Here is a 14,023-nt window from a genome sequence, read left to right as displayed (position 1 = left end):
TTAAATCGGGTACGTTTTTTTATCCGGCCGTGAAAATACTGCCCCCTAGCCATAACAGGTTATTGTCCTGCTGGAAGGTGGATTTGTCTCTCAGTGTCTGGTGGAAAGCAGGCTGAACCAGGTTTTTCTCTAGGACTGTGCTTAGCTCTATTCCTTTTCTTTTTATAAAACAAAACTCCCTAGTCCTTGCCGATGACAAGTATATTCATTACATGATGCAGCCACCACCATGCTGGAAAGTATGACGAGTGGTACTCTGTTGTGTTGGATTTGCCCCAAACATAACGCTTGGTATTCAGGACAAACAATGTATTTATTTGCCACTTTTTATTTTGCAGTATTACTTTAGTGCCTTATTGCAAACAGGATGTATGTTTTGGAATATTTTTTATTCCAGGGAGGAAGCCTTCTTTTCACTCTGTCATTTAGGTTAGTATAGTGGAATAACTACAATGTTTTTGATCCATCCTCAGTTTTCTCCTATCACAGCCATTAAACTCTGTAACTGTTTTAAAGTCACCATAGGCCCCATGGTGAAATCCCTGAGAGGTCTTCTTCCTCTCCGGCAACTGAGTTAGGAAGGACGCCTGTATCTTTGTAGTTACTGGGTATATTGATGCACAATCCAAAGTGTAATTAATAACTTCACCATGCTTAAAGGGATATTCAATGTCTTTATTTTTTATTTTTATGCCATCTACCAGTATGTGCCCATCTTTGCAAGGTATTGGAAAACCTCCCTGGTCTTTGTCGTTGAATCTGTGCTTGAAATTCCCTACTCTACTGAGGGACCTTAAAGAAAATTGCATGTGTGGGGTACAGAGATGAGGTAGTCATAAATAAAATCATGTTAAACACCATTATTATACACCGAGTGAGTCCATGCAACTTATTATCTGACTTGTTAGACATATTTTTTCTCCTGAAGTTATTTAAGCTTGCCTAACAAAGGGGTTGAACAAAGAGGTTGAATACTTATTGACTCAAGACATTTTGGCTTTACATTTTTTATTTATTAGTAAACATTTCTGAAAACATAATTCCACTTTGACATTATGGGGTATTCTGTGTAGAGCAGTGATGCAAAATCTACATTTCATCCATTTTCAATTCAGGCTGTAACACAACAAAATGTGGAAAAAGTCTAAACACACTTTCTGAAGGCACTGTGTATATATACACTACCGTTCAAAAGTTTGGGGTCACATGGAAATGTCCTTATTTTTTGTACATTAAAATAACATAACATTTATCAGAAATGCGGTGTAGACATTGTTAATGTTGTAAATGACTATTGTAGCTGGAAACAGCTGATTTTTTTAAATTGGAATATCTACATAGGTGTACAGACGCCCATTATCAGCAACCATCACTCCTGTGTTCCAATGGCACGTTGTGTTAGCTAATCCAAGTTTATAATTTTAAAAGGCTAATTGATCATTAGAAAACCCTTTTGCAATTATGTTAGCACAGCTGAAAACTGTCGTGCTGGTATAGAAGCAATAAAACTGGCCTTCTTTATAATATTTGAGTATCTGGAGCATCAGCATCAGCAGTTCGATTACAGACTCAAAATGACCAGAAACAAAGAACTTTCTTCTGAAACTCGTCAGTCTATTCTTGTTCTGAGAAATGAAGGCTATTCCATGAGAGAAATTGCCAAGAAATTGAAGATCTGGTACAACGCTGTGTACTACACCCTTTACAGAACAGCGCAAACTGGCTCTAACCAGAATAGAACGAGGAGTGGGAGGCCCCGGTGTACAACTGAGTAAGAGGACAAGTACATTAGAGTGTCTTGTTTGAGAAACAGATGCCTCACAAGTCCTCAACTGGCAACTTCATTAAATAGTACCCGCTAAAACACCAGTCTCAACGTCAACAGTGAAGAGGCAACTCCGGGATGCTGGCCTTCTAGGCAGAGTTCCTCTGTCCAGTGTCTGTGTTCTTTTGTCCATCTTAATCTTTTCTTTTTATTGTCCAGTTTGAGATATGGCTTTTTCTTTGCAACTCTGCCTAGAAGGCCAGCATCCCGCAGTCGTCTCTTCACTGTTGACGTTGAGACTGGTGTTTTGCGGATACTATTTACTGAAGCTGCCACAAAAAAGTTAGCTTTTCTTTCAAAAACAAGGACATTTCTAAGTGACCCCAAACTTTAGTGTGTGTGTGGCAGTGCAGTGCAGTGCAGTGAGAAAAAAGTATATATACAATACCAGTCAAAAGTTTGGACACACCTACTCATTCAAGGGTTTTTCTTTATTTTTACTATTTTCTACATTGTAGAATAATAATGAAGACATCACAACTATGAAATAACATATATGGAATCATATAGTAACCAAAAAAGTGTTAAACAAATCTTCAAAGTAGCCACCCTTTGCCTTGATGACAGCTTTGCACTCTTGGCATTCTTTCAACCAGCTTCACCTGGAATGCTTTTCCAACAGCCTTGAAGGAGTTCACACATATTCTGAGCACTTGTTGGCTGCTTTTCCTTCACTCTGCAGTCCAACTCATCTCAAACCATCTCAATTGGGTTGAGGTCAGGTGATTGTGGAGGCCAGGTCTTCTGATGCAGCACTCCATCATTCTCCTTTTTGGTTAACTGCTCTTACACAGCCTGGAGGTGTGTTGTGTCATTGTCCTGTAAAATAACAAATTATAGGACTATAAGCGCAAACCAGATGGGATGGCATATTGCTGCAGAACGCTGTGGTAGCCATGATGGCTTATTTGGACTCATTGGACCAAACGACAGATTTCCACCGGTCTAATGTCCATTGCTCGTGTTTCTTGGCCTAAACAAAGCTCTTCTTTTTATTGGTGTCCTTTAGTAGTGGTTTCTTTGCAGCAATTTGACCATGAAGGCCTGAATCACAAAGTCCCCTCTGAACAGTTGATGTTGAGATGTGTCTGTTGCTTGAATTCTGTGAAGCATTTATTTGGACAGCAATTTCTGAGGGCGGTAACTCTAATGAACTTATCCTTTGCAGTAGAGGTAACACTGGGTCTTCGTTTCCTGTGGAGGTCCTCATGAGAGCCAGTTTCATCATAGCGCTTGACTTGAAGAAACGTTCAAAGTTCTTGAAATTTTCCCGAGTGACTGACCTTCATGTCTTAAAGTAATGATGGACTATCATTTCTCTTTGCTTATTTGAGCTGTTATTGCCATAATATGGAATTAGCCTTATTGGTAAAAGACCATCTTCCACCCCTACAATGTCACAACACAACTAATTGGCTCAAACGCATTAAGAAGGAAAGAAATTCCACAAATTAGCTTTTAACAAGGCACACCTGTTAATTGAAATGCATTCCAGGTGACTACCTCATTAAGCTGGTTGAGAGAATGCCAAGAGTGTGCGAAGCTGTCATCAAGGCAAAGGGTGGCTTCTTGGAATTATCTCAAATATAAAATATATTTGATTTGTTTAACACTTTTTTTTTGCTTAGTACAAGATTCCATGTGTTATTTCATAGTGTTGATGTCTTCACTTCGCTAAGGTAACTGAGCTAAATGACTATCGCCCCGTAGCACTCACTTCCGTCATCATGATGTGCTTTGAGAGACTAGTCAAGGACCATATCACCTCCACCCTACCTGACACCCTAGACCCACTCCAATTTGCTTACCGCCCCAATAGGTCCACAGACGAAGCAATCGCAATCACACTGCACACTGCCCTACCCCATCTGGACAAGAGGAATACCTATGTAAGAATGCTGTTCGTCGACTGCATTTAACACCATAGTACCCTCCAAACTCGTCATTAAGCTCGAGACCCTGGGTCTCAACCCCGCCCTGTGCAACTGGGTCCTAGACTTCCTGACGGGCCGCCCCCAGGTGGTCAAGGTAGGAAACAACATCTCCACCCCGCTGATCCTCAACACTGGGGCCCCACAAGGGTGCGTTTTCAGCCCTCTCCTGTACTCCCTGTTCACCCATGATTGCGTGGCCATGCACGCGTCCAACTCAATCATCAAGTTTGCAGACGACACTACAGTGGTAGGCTTGATTACCAACAACAACGAGACGGCCTACAGGGAGGAGGTGAGGGCCCTCGGAGTGTGGTGTCAGGAAAATAACCTCACACTCAACGTCAACAAAACAAAGGAGATGATTGTGGACTTCAGGAAACAGCAGAGGGAGCACCCCCCTATCCACATCGAAGGGACACTAGTGGAGAGGGTGGAACGTTTTAAGTTCCTGGGCGTACACATCACAGACAAACTGAAATGGTCCACCCACACAGACAGTGTGGTGAAGAAGGCGCAACAGCGCCTCTTCAACCTCAGGAGGCTGAAAAAATTTGGCTTGTCACCAAAAACACTCACAAACTTTTACAGATGCACAATCGAGAGCATCCTGTCAGGCTGTATCACTGCCTGGTACGGCAACTGCTCCGCCCACAACCGTAAGGCTCTCCAGAGGGTAGTGAGGTCTGCACAACGCATCACCGGGTGCAAACTACATGCCCTCCAGGACACCTACAGCATCCGATGTCACAGGAAGGCCAAAAAGATCAAGGACAACAACCACCCGAGCCACTGCCTGTTCACCCTGCTATCAGCTGGAAGGCGAGGTCAGTACAGGTGCTTCAAAGCGGGGACCGAGAGACTGAAAAACAGCTTCTATCTCAAGGCCATCAGACTGTTAAACAGCCATCACTAACATTGAGTGGCTGCTGCCAACATACTGACTCAAATCTATAGTCACTTTAATATTTAAAAATTGGATGTAATAAATGTATCACTAGTCACTTTAAACAATGCCACTTTATATAATGTTTACATACCCTACATTACTCATCTCATATGTATACACTGTACTCGATACCATCTACTGCATCTTGCCTATGCCGTTCGGCCATTGCGCATCCATGTTTTTATGTACACATTCTTATTCATTCCTTTACACTTGTGTGTATAAAGTAGTTGTTGTGAAATTGTTAGATTACTTGTTAGATATTACTGCATGGTCGGAACTAGAAGCACAAGCATTTCGCTACACTCGCATTAACATCTGCTAACCATGTGTATGTGACAAATAAAATTTGATTTGATTTCGATTTTCACTATTATTCTACAATGTCGAAAAATAAAGAAAAGCCCTTGATTGAGTAGGTGTGTCAACTTTTGACTGGTACTGTGTGTGTGTGTGTGTGTGTGTGTGTGTGTGTGTGTGTGTGTGTGTGTGTGTGTGTGTGTGTGTGTGTGTGTGTGTGTGTGTATATTAGTTGAAGTCGGAAGTTTACACACACTTAGGTTGGGGTCATTAAATCTCATTTTTCAACCACTCCACAAATGACTTGTTAACAAACTATAGTTTTGGCAGGTCGGTTAGGACATCTACTTTGTGCATGACACAAGTAATTTTTCCAACAATTGTTTACAGACAGATTATTTCACTTATAATTCATTCACTGTATCACAATTCCAGTGGGTCAGAACTTTACATACACTAAGTTGACAGTGTCTTTAAACAGCTTGGAAAATTCCAGAAAAACATGTTATGGCTTTAGAAGCTTCTGATAGGCTAATTGACATAATTTGAGTCAATTGGAGGTGTGCCTGTGGATACATTTCAAGGCCTACCTTCAAACTCAGTGCCTCTTTGCTTGACATCATGGGAAAATCAAAAGAAATCAGCCAAGACCTCAGAAAAAAAATTGTATCTCCACAAGTCTGATTCATCCTTGGGAGCAATTTCCAAATAACTGAAGGTACCACGTTCGTCTGTACAAACAATAGTGCGCAAGTATAAACACCATGGGACCACGCAGTCGTCATACCGCTGAGGAAGGCGACACATTCTGTCTCCTAGAGATGAACGTACTTTGGTGCAAAAAGTGCAAGTCAATCCCAGAACAACAGCAAAGGACCTTGTGAAGATGCTGGAGGAAACGGGTGCAGAAGTATCTATATCCACAGTAAAACGAGTCCTATATTGACATAACCTGAAATGCTGCTCAGCAAGGAAGAAGCCACTGCTCCAAAACCGCCATAAAAAAGCCAGACTACGGTTTGCAACTGCACATGGGGACAAATATCGTACTTTTTGGAGAAATTTCTCTGGTCTGATGAAACAAAAATATAACTATTTGGCCATAATGACCATCGTTATGTTTGAAGGAAAAGGGGGAAGGCTTGCAAGCCAAAGAACACCATTCCAACTGTGAAGCACGGGGGTGGCAGCATCATGTTGTGGGGTGCTTTGCTGCAGGAGGGACTGGTGCACTTCACAAAATAGATGGCATCACGAGGAGGAAAATGATGTGGATGTATTGAAGCAACTTCTCAAGACATCAGTCAGGAAGTTAAAGCATGGTCGCAAATGGGTCTTCCAAATGGACAATGACCCCAAGCATACTTCCAAAGTTGTGGCAAAATGGCTTAAGGACAACAAAGTCAAGATATTGGAGTGGCCATCACAAAGCCCTAACCTCAATCCCATAGAAAATTTGTGGGCAGAACTGAAAAAGCGTGTGTGAGCAAGGAGGCCTATGAACCTGACTCAGTTACACCAGCTCTGTCAGGGGGAATGGGCCAAAATTCACCCAACTTATTGTGGGAAGCTTGTGGAAGGCTACCCAAAACGTTTGACCGAAGTTAAACAATTTAAAGGAAATGCTACCAAATACTAATTGAGTGTATGTAAACTTCTGACCCATTGGGAATGTGATGAAAGAAATAAAAGCTGAAATAAATCATTATCTCTACTATTATTCTGACATTTCACATTCTTAAAATAAAGTGGTGGTCATAACTGACCTAAGACAGGGAATTTTTACTAGGATTAAATGTCAGGAATTGTGAAATACTGAGTTTTAAATGTATTTGGCTTTATGTAAACTTCTGACTTCAAGTGTGTGTGTGTGTGTGTGTGTGTGTGTGTGTGTGTGTGTGTGTGTGTTTCAAAATGTTTATGTAGGATTTTTATATATAGTTTTATTTTGATACTTCTTTTGTATTACTATGTAAAAAAACAAAACATGTTTTGTATTTGATACCTGTCTAATTCCTCAAAGATATATTGAAAACTCTCCAAGGATTCATTTGAATTCACTACAGGGATATGAGTGTTAAAACGCAAAGGTTCTCAACACACAGACACCACACCAGTGATCAATATTTTGAAGGTTCCACCTCCTAAGAAGAAGACTCACTATTTAAGAGATTGTCTTGCTCCGACGTGCCAATAAAATGCATCCTGTTGTGTCGCCCATTACAACATTTGTATTGATTCTTAGAAGGTATTGTCTGAGATGCCTCAAAGACATCGACTTGGGTCTCGGTCCAGTGAATTCAAAAGACTAATCAGGGGAGACTATAATTGCCAGGAGCATTTCAAAGTAACGAAGGGAGAACATTAATTTGCTTTTGAGGTAGCATTGATCTGAGAAGCATTAAATTTGAGCGTTAAATTCATGGCTTCAATGAGAGGAGCAGTGCCGCTGGAGAAATGTAGGGTTAAGCCACATGGAGAGATCCGACAACACAGGCAGAAGAAAGGCCATGCCGCTGCATACAGATGCAGGATCTTAATTTGAGCCAGTTTGCTTCAGCTGGAAAATAATCCTGCAGCAACAGGAAATGTTTATTATTATGTGGATTATAATTAATTACAATTTTTGTAGGGGGTTCAGAAGCCTATTTAAACCTCGAGTACACTAGTTTTTACATTTCCTGCATTGCAGGAAAGTTCTCCTGCAACAGGGTAATCAAATGAAGATCCTACATTTGTACATGGACTTGGAAAAGGCTCGTAAGGGAGATTCTAATGGCTTAAATCTTATTCTGCCTTACAAAGCTTGCTAATATCATATCGACATTCGGCTCATTCGAGAAGGCTGCTTATAAAACTCAGTTATGCATATTGATTTGGATGTTTTTTAAACATTGAAGTGTGGCATGATGAAGAAGCACTTGCTGGGCTCATTAATACATTGTATCGTGACAGACACACAGTGAGGCTTTGGGGATTGAGCTTTATACTCTTAGAAGTGCAGAAACAAAGGGAATATTTACCCAGATCTCATGGTTTGGTCCATGCCACTTGGTGAATCAGGAGGAATTAACACATCAGCAAGGAGATTCATGCTGACCAGGGTCAAGGTGTTTGTGTCCTGGATCAATGTGCCAGGCGTATGGTTGGAACAACTCCATTTGTTCCACTTGTTGGCATGGCACAAATCTTCATGAGTCTGACTTCATGATTAGTGGATTGTAATATTTTGACTTGTTCAAGTGGACATAGCTACCAGCTACACAGGACTGATGTTCACATACGCGCCTCACATAGGTTCAAGCAGAGCAGGGTGAGAGTGCATAAAAACAAATTAATGCAATATTCATGTCTTCTGGGTGTTGTTGTTTCTGTATCATTAGCTACTGGCGTAGGGATCTTCAAAAAAGCAACACCAAAACTGTGGCTCACAAGTACTGCTGTTTACTTCCTTTAAGTTTAAGATATTCAGACACACTCACCCTCACACCATTCCTTATTCATGGGGTTGCAGTGTAGGATGGTGGTGCGTTGGCGTGACGTCCAACAGTTTGGTACAGGCTGTATTTTCTTCTTATTGCAGTCCACGTAGGTGGCCAGATTCACACTTAGACAAACACTGTGTGAATTAAGATAATGTCATAACGCCCTCAAGTTGGAAGTTAGGAGGAGTCTGAGTTGTGGAAGTTCACTGAGACTTAGTTTAATTATTTGGTTATATTGTTACGCTGATATAGTGGCACTCAGTATTTTACATTTTCGTTCAGTTGGTCGACTATTTAATCAACCATTTCATTTCAACAATCATTGATTTCAAAACAAACCTTAAATTGTGGTAAAGACTGAAATAACTTGTTTCTGCAGAAGTCAGAAGATGTCTGATTCTTCCAGACCACAGACACACTGATGGTGATAGCCCATTATTATGTTGTTTCCCTGTCAAACTTTCTTAGATAACCTTCACGTCGTTTTCCCAATTCTTCAGAGATAATGGCAAACATGTCTACACTCCAGAGCCATGGGAAATGTGGCTTTTATGAGGGGGGAACTAGGCCTTTAACAGAAATAGCTATCTTAGACAAACAGCATAGCTATGCCTCTGATCATCTTATCATGGTTTATTTCATTATTATTTCATTTTTGGAAAGATGTTCAAATATGGAACTTTATCTTCATTTATCATCTTAAATTTTGGTGAAGAGTATTGCTTATGCTTAATTAACCCTTTCCTCCATCCTCAAAGATCCCTTCTATTTGCGATGGATTCTGTCTAGTTCATTCTATTTAGTTGTATCTAGTTCGGACACGTTTTTCAGTGGACAGTATTCCCTTTGCTTTCCCAGTGTCCTGCACTCGATTCCATTCTATCTAGTTACTTCTATTCAGTTTTCAGAACTTCCTAATAAAAATAAATTCTAGTGCTGCTCAGCCTCTGAGCACCTCATGTTATTTAGAACAGATTAAACATATGCCACCCAGAGTGTCCTAGGCTTCTGCCTCCCACCAAGAGAGACTTTAAAGGCCCAGTGCAGTCAAAAACGTGATTTCCTGTGTTTTATATTTTTCACACTATATCCCTATTCGCACGGGACTAGTATTAGTCATAGAGAATGATCGAGGCCTCTAGTGGCCAAAAGGCCATATTAGCAAGGGGGCTCCATTGAGGGCTTCCACCATTTTAATGTAGTCAACTGGGTGGGACTTCCAAATTCATTGGTTGATCCCTCCTGGTGACCCTGTTTGGAGTCATGTCCAAGCGTGTCATCAGGAGGGATAAGCCAATCGTGAAGAACAAATTGTACTACTTCAAAATGGAGATTGCAACGATTAGTCCTCTATCTATCTCTATGGTATTACTAGAGAACTTTTATGTAATTATTACCCCAGAATGTCTGCTATTTCAGAGGATGATTTGGATGGGATAAATTCTTTACAAACTGACAGTTTTTTAAATAAATTGACAGTTACTACAGAAGCCTGGAGGTTTTTATTCTAGGCCTGGAGATATTTCAACATGTCCAGGTGATAACAGGATACACTGTTAACTCCAGCTTGGCTCCCAAGTTTCTAAACCACACCAAACCATCTTTGGTATACTGTCGCCATAATATTTGAATTGAAGAAGTGTGATCATATTTTTGCGATCCGCAGTAGAAGACGTCCTTAATTTCCCCGGCCTGCAGATGTGAACTAAACAGTGCACTTGTACTTGAGATGTGTTTTTAGGCTATGGATGAGAAAGTGAACTTGTAATTTCCCCAAATGAAGCTCAGTTGTAAATGCTGCTTAGCGATCTATTAACCGCAAGGGTTGCATTAAATAGGCGCAATATGTTTTACTGCCGCATTTGCCGATGTTCAATTCATTGGCACAAAACTTAGAAACGAAAGCATTCACTGTGAAAGTTAAAACATGTATGCCCTTCATACACTATATATAAACTTTTGTGGACACACCTTCAAATTAGTACATTCGGCTAGTTCAGCCACACCCGTTGTTGACGGGTGTATAAAATCGATGACAGAGCCATGCAGTCTCCATAGACAAACATTGGCAGTAGAATGGCCTTACTGAAGCGCTCAGTGACTTTCAACGTGTCACTGTCATAGGATGCCATCTTTCCAACTAGTCAGTTTGTCAAATTTCTGCCCTGCTAGAGCGGCCCCATAAATGCTGTTATTGTGAACTGGAAATGTATCGGAGTAACAATGGCTCAGCCGCAAAGTGGAAGGCCAAACAAGCTCAGACCACTGAGTGCTGAAGCGCGTATATCGTAAAAATCGTCTGTCCTTGGTTGCAACACTCACTACCGAGTTCCAAACTGCCTCTGGAAACAACGTCAGCACAAGAACTGTTATGGCAACAGTTTGGGGAAGGCCCTTTCCTGTTTCAGCATAACAATGCCCCCGTGCACAAAGCAAGCTCCATACAAAAATGGTTTGTCGAGATCGTGTGGAAGAACTTGACTTAAAAAATACAGATCTGGTGATTTGTGCACATAATTACATAACTCTATCTCCCCCAGTAAAATGAATCCTATATGAATTGGGCTTATGCGGTTGGAATTATACTGTGAAATGTGAAAATTATGATAATGCCCTTTTAGTGTAAGAGCTGTTTGGGAGGGAGTTTTGGCCTGCCTGTTGACATCAGCAGGCGGTAAATTAGTTAATATAAGAATGAGTTCCAAACCTCTCTGCCAGTAACAGCTAGTTTTCAGTTTTCCCCTCCCCACTCAGACCACAGGAAGGTACTTAATTGTTACCCAGAAATGATTTGATATGGAGAGAAAAAGAGCTGCATTGAACCTTTAGGCTTTTGAGTGAAATGACAGCTAATTGAGATGGCCCCTCTTTGGGCTGAGTGCTAGCAGAGGACACACGGCTTTCAACCGCCATTGGTGAAATGGCTCATCATAATCAAAGGAAAATTGTAGTGTGTGGCCAGGCGGTGGATGGAGACATCAAGAGAAATGTAACAGGAAAATGGGCCTCTTTGACAAGTGGTTTAGAATCTATTTCTTTAGTTGTTGTTTTTTTCTCCATTTTTTTCCCCTTCATCTGTCTATCGCTATAGAAAGGAGGTAGTCAGGGGTTCACACTCAGGCACTTCCAAATTACAACTAAACCAGAATTCCAGTGCACATCAATAGCTCTAATAGTCTCTAGAGCGTACATTAGACTGGTGCATAGAGAATAGTGACACTGCGGTATGAGTGTTTTTCTCAGTATGCTGGTATTTTGCAGTTTCCGTAAGCATTTAGTTTCTCACAGCCACTTGGGATAGGGACAGAAAGAGTGGTAGAGAGAGTTAGAGACACCGACAGAGAGACCGGAAGTTACACTGAACAAAATTATAAACGCAACATGTAAAGTGTTGGTCCCATGTGTCATGAGCGGGGGGAAAAAATCCCCAAAATGTTCCATACACACAAATTTTGTGCACAAATTAGTTTACATCCGTGTTAGTGAGCATTTCTCCTTTGCTAAAATAATCCCTCCACCTGACAGGTGTAACATATCAAGAAGCTGATTAAACAGCATGATCATTACACAGGTGCAGCTTGTGCTGTGGACAATAAAAGGCCACTTAAAAATGTGCAGTTTTGTCTCACAACACAATGTCACAGTTTTGAGGGAGCATGCATTTGGCATGCATATTGCAGGAATGTCCACCAGAGCTGTTGCCAGAGAATTGAATGTTCATTTCTCTACCATAAGCTGCCTTCAACGTAGTTTTAGAGAATTTGACAGTACGACCAACCGGCCTCACAACCACAGACCAGGTATAACCACACCAGCCCAGTATTTCTGTCTGTAATAAAGCCCTTTCTGGGGGGAAAACTAATTCTGATTGGCTTAGCCTGGCTCCCCAGTGGGTGTGCCTAGATGTCAAGTGGATGGGCCTATGCCTTCCGAGGCCCACCCTTAGCTGCACCCCTGCCTAGTCATGTGAAATCCATAGATTAGGGCCTAATGAATTTATTTTAAGTGACTGATATCCTTATATGAACTGTAACTCAGTAAAATCGATGAAATTGTTGCATGTTGCCTTTATATTTTTGTTCACTATATAAGCTCCTCAACATCTGTTCTCACAACAATAAACTGGACATATGTCAGTACCATTTGCATAGTTACTTAGTGCTCAGAAATGTGTGAACGAGCAATTGAGTGCGTGGCTGACAGACAGACGGACGCACAATGAAGGAATGACTACGGCCCAATTAAACACTGCTTCTGCCATGGGAGAAAAGGTCATTGAGTGAAATGTCATAACACAACAACACTGCAACACGGCTGACTGATCCTGCCTGACATTTCTAAATAGAAATGTGTCGCTGCCTGGGACCCTTTTTTACCCTCCGTCATGCTAGATTTAATGTATTGTTGGTAATGCACTTTCAGCTCTTTCTTTCCCTTCCTTAACACAGACAGACACAGATAGGACATTGTTATGAACTTCAATATTCCACTGAAACAGAAACACAAAACAAAGACAACGAGTCTCCTGGTGGCCTGATTGGCTCCGGAGCCCAGACGCTAAATGTGGGCATTGTCACCATTCAGGTGGGGAGGGAATGGAGACGTGTGTCTGATGATGAAGCGTCAGGTAGCATGGTATTGCCTGTTCCCTGGGCCTCTGAAGACGGCACTGCGGGACTCTCAGAGTAGCAGACCTCCTTGTGGGAAGCCACCTCTTATCAGTCCTAGCAATCGTGTGGCCGTGATGTATAATCAGTCAGGCAAGAGTCAGCCAGTGTAGTCATCATGCTCATACGCAGGCTGTACGCATATACTGTTTTCTTTTTATTCTTTTATATCTGTGTTCTTATTTTCTTTCATTCACTCTACTGTACATTCACAGTGCTGTGACCACACAAATGGGTAGACACTGTAGAAAAGGCCTAGAGACCACACACACACACACACACACACACACACACACACACACACACACACACACACACACACACGATGTTCTTTATAGCTGTGCATTGAATATAGCAGCTGAGCATTATAGCTGATGTATGGTTTTTGCCCAGAGCATTCCAGTTTAGTTTTCTTACGCTGGCTTTATCAAGGGGAGAGATGAAAGGGAGGAGAAAATAGTCAAATGCAGGCAGGCTTTGTCTTCCTTGTTGACATTAATCAGCCTAAGGTACTGACTCTCCCTCAAGAAGGACATCACTGCCAAGCAGAGCCAGGCCAGGCAGATGCTGCTCCACTACCTGTCCTCCTGTTATTGTCTAGATTGGGTAAAGGTGAAAATAGCTGAGATAGTGTATTGTTTACAGGTTTCCTCCTCCTAACAGAACAGAGAGAGGAGGAGTAGTGTGGACTAATACCTGAGTGCTGCTGTCGACTCTCCAGTAGACGTGACTCAGTAGAGCATAGAGCAGCCATCCCTCCAAGCGGTGTGGAACTAAAACACTGAAACTACCTTGAACTTTCCCTGCTGACTGTTGTATCTGATGTATGTCTGAAAGGTATAAAGGGAGTTCAAGGTAAGGCTGGG

The 14,023-nt window shown here is 41.6% G+C and overlaps 1 protein-coding gene across 12 annotated transcripts in view; it reads left to right on the top strand.

The window, feature by feature from the left end:
• The window catches only part of LOC106569141 (adhesion G protein-coupled receptor L2), a 128,895-nt gene that overhangs the window by 69,037 nt on the left and 45,835 nt on the right, over positions 1–14,023 (top strand). The window lies entirely within an intron of this gene.

This window comes from Salmo salar, chromosome ssa14 (genome assembly GCF_905237065.1).
Source record: "Salmo salar chromosome ssa14, Ssal_v3.1, whole genome shotgun sequence".
Lineage (NCBI taxonomy): Eukaryota > Metazoa > Chordata > Actinopteri > Salmoniformes > Salmonidae > Salmo > Salmo salar.
Note: the sequence above shows the minus strand (reverse complement) of the source record. Positions and strands in the feature narration are given on the sequence as shown.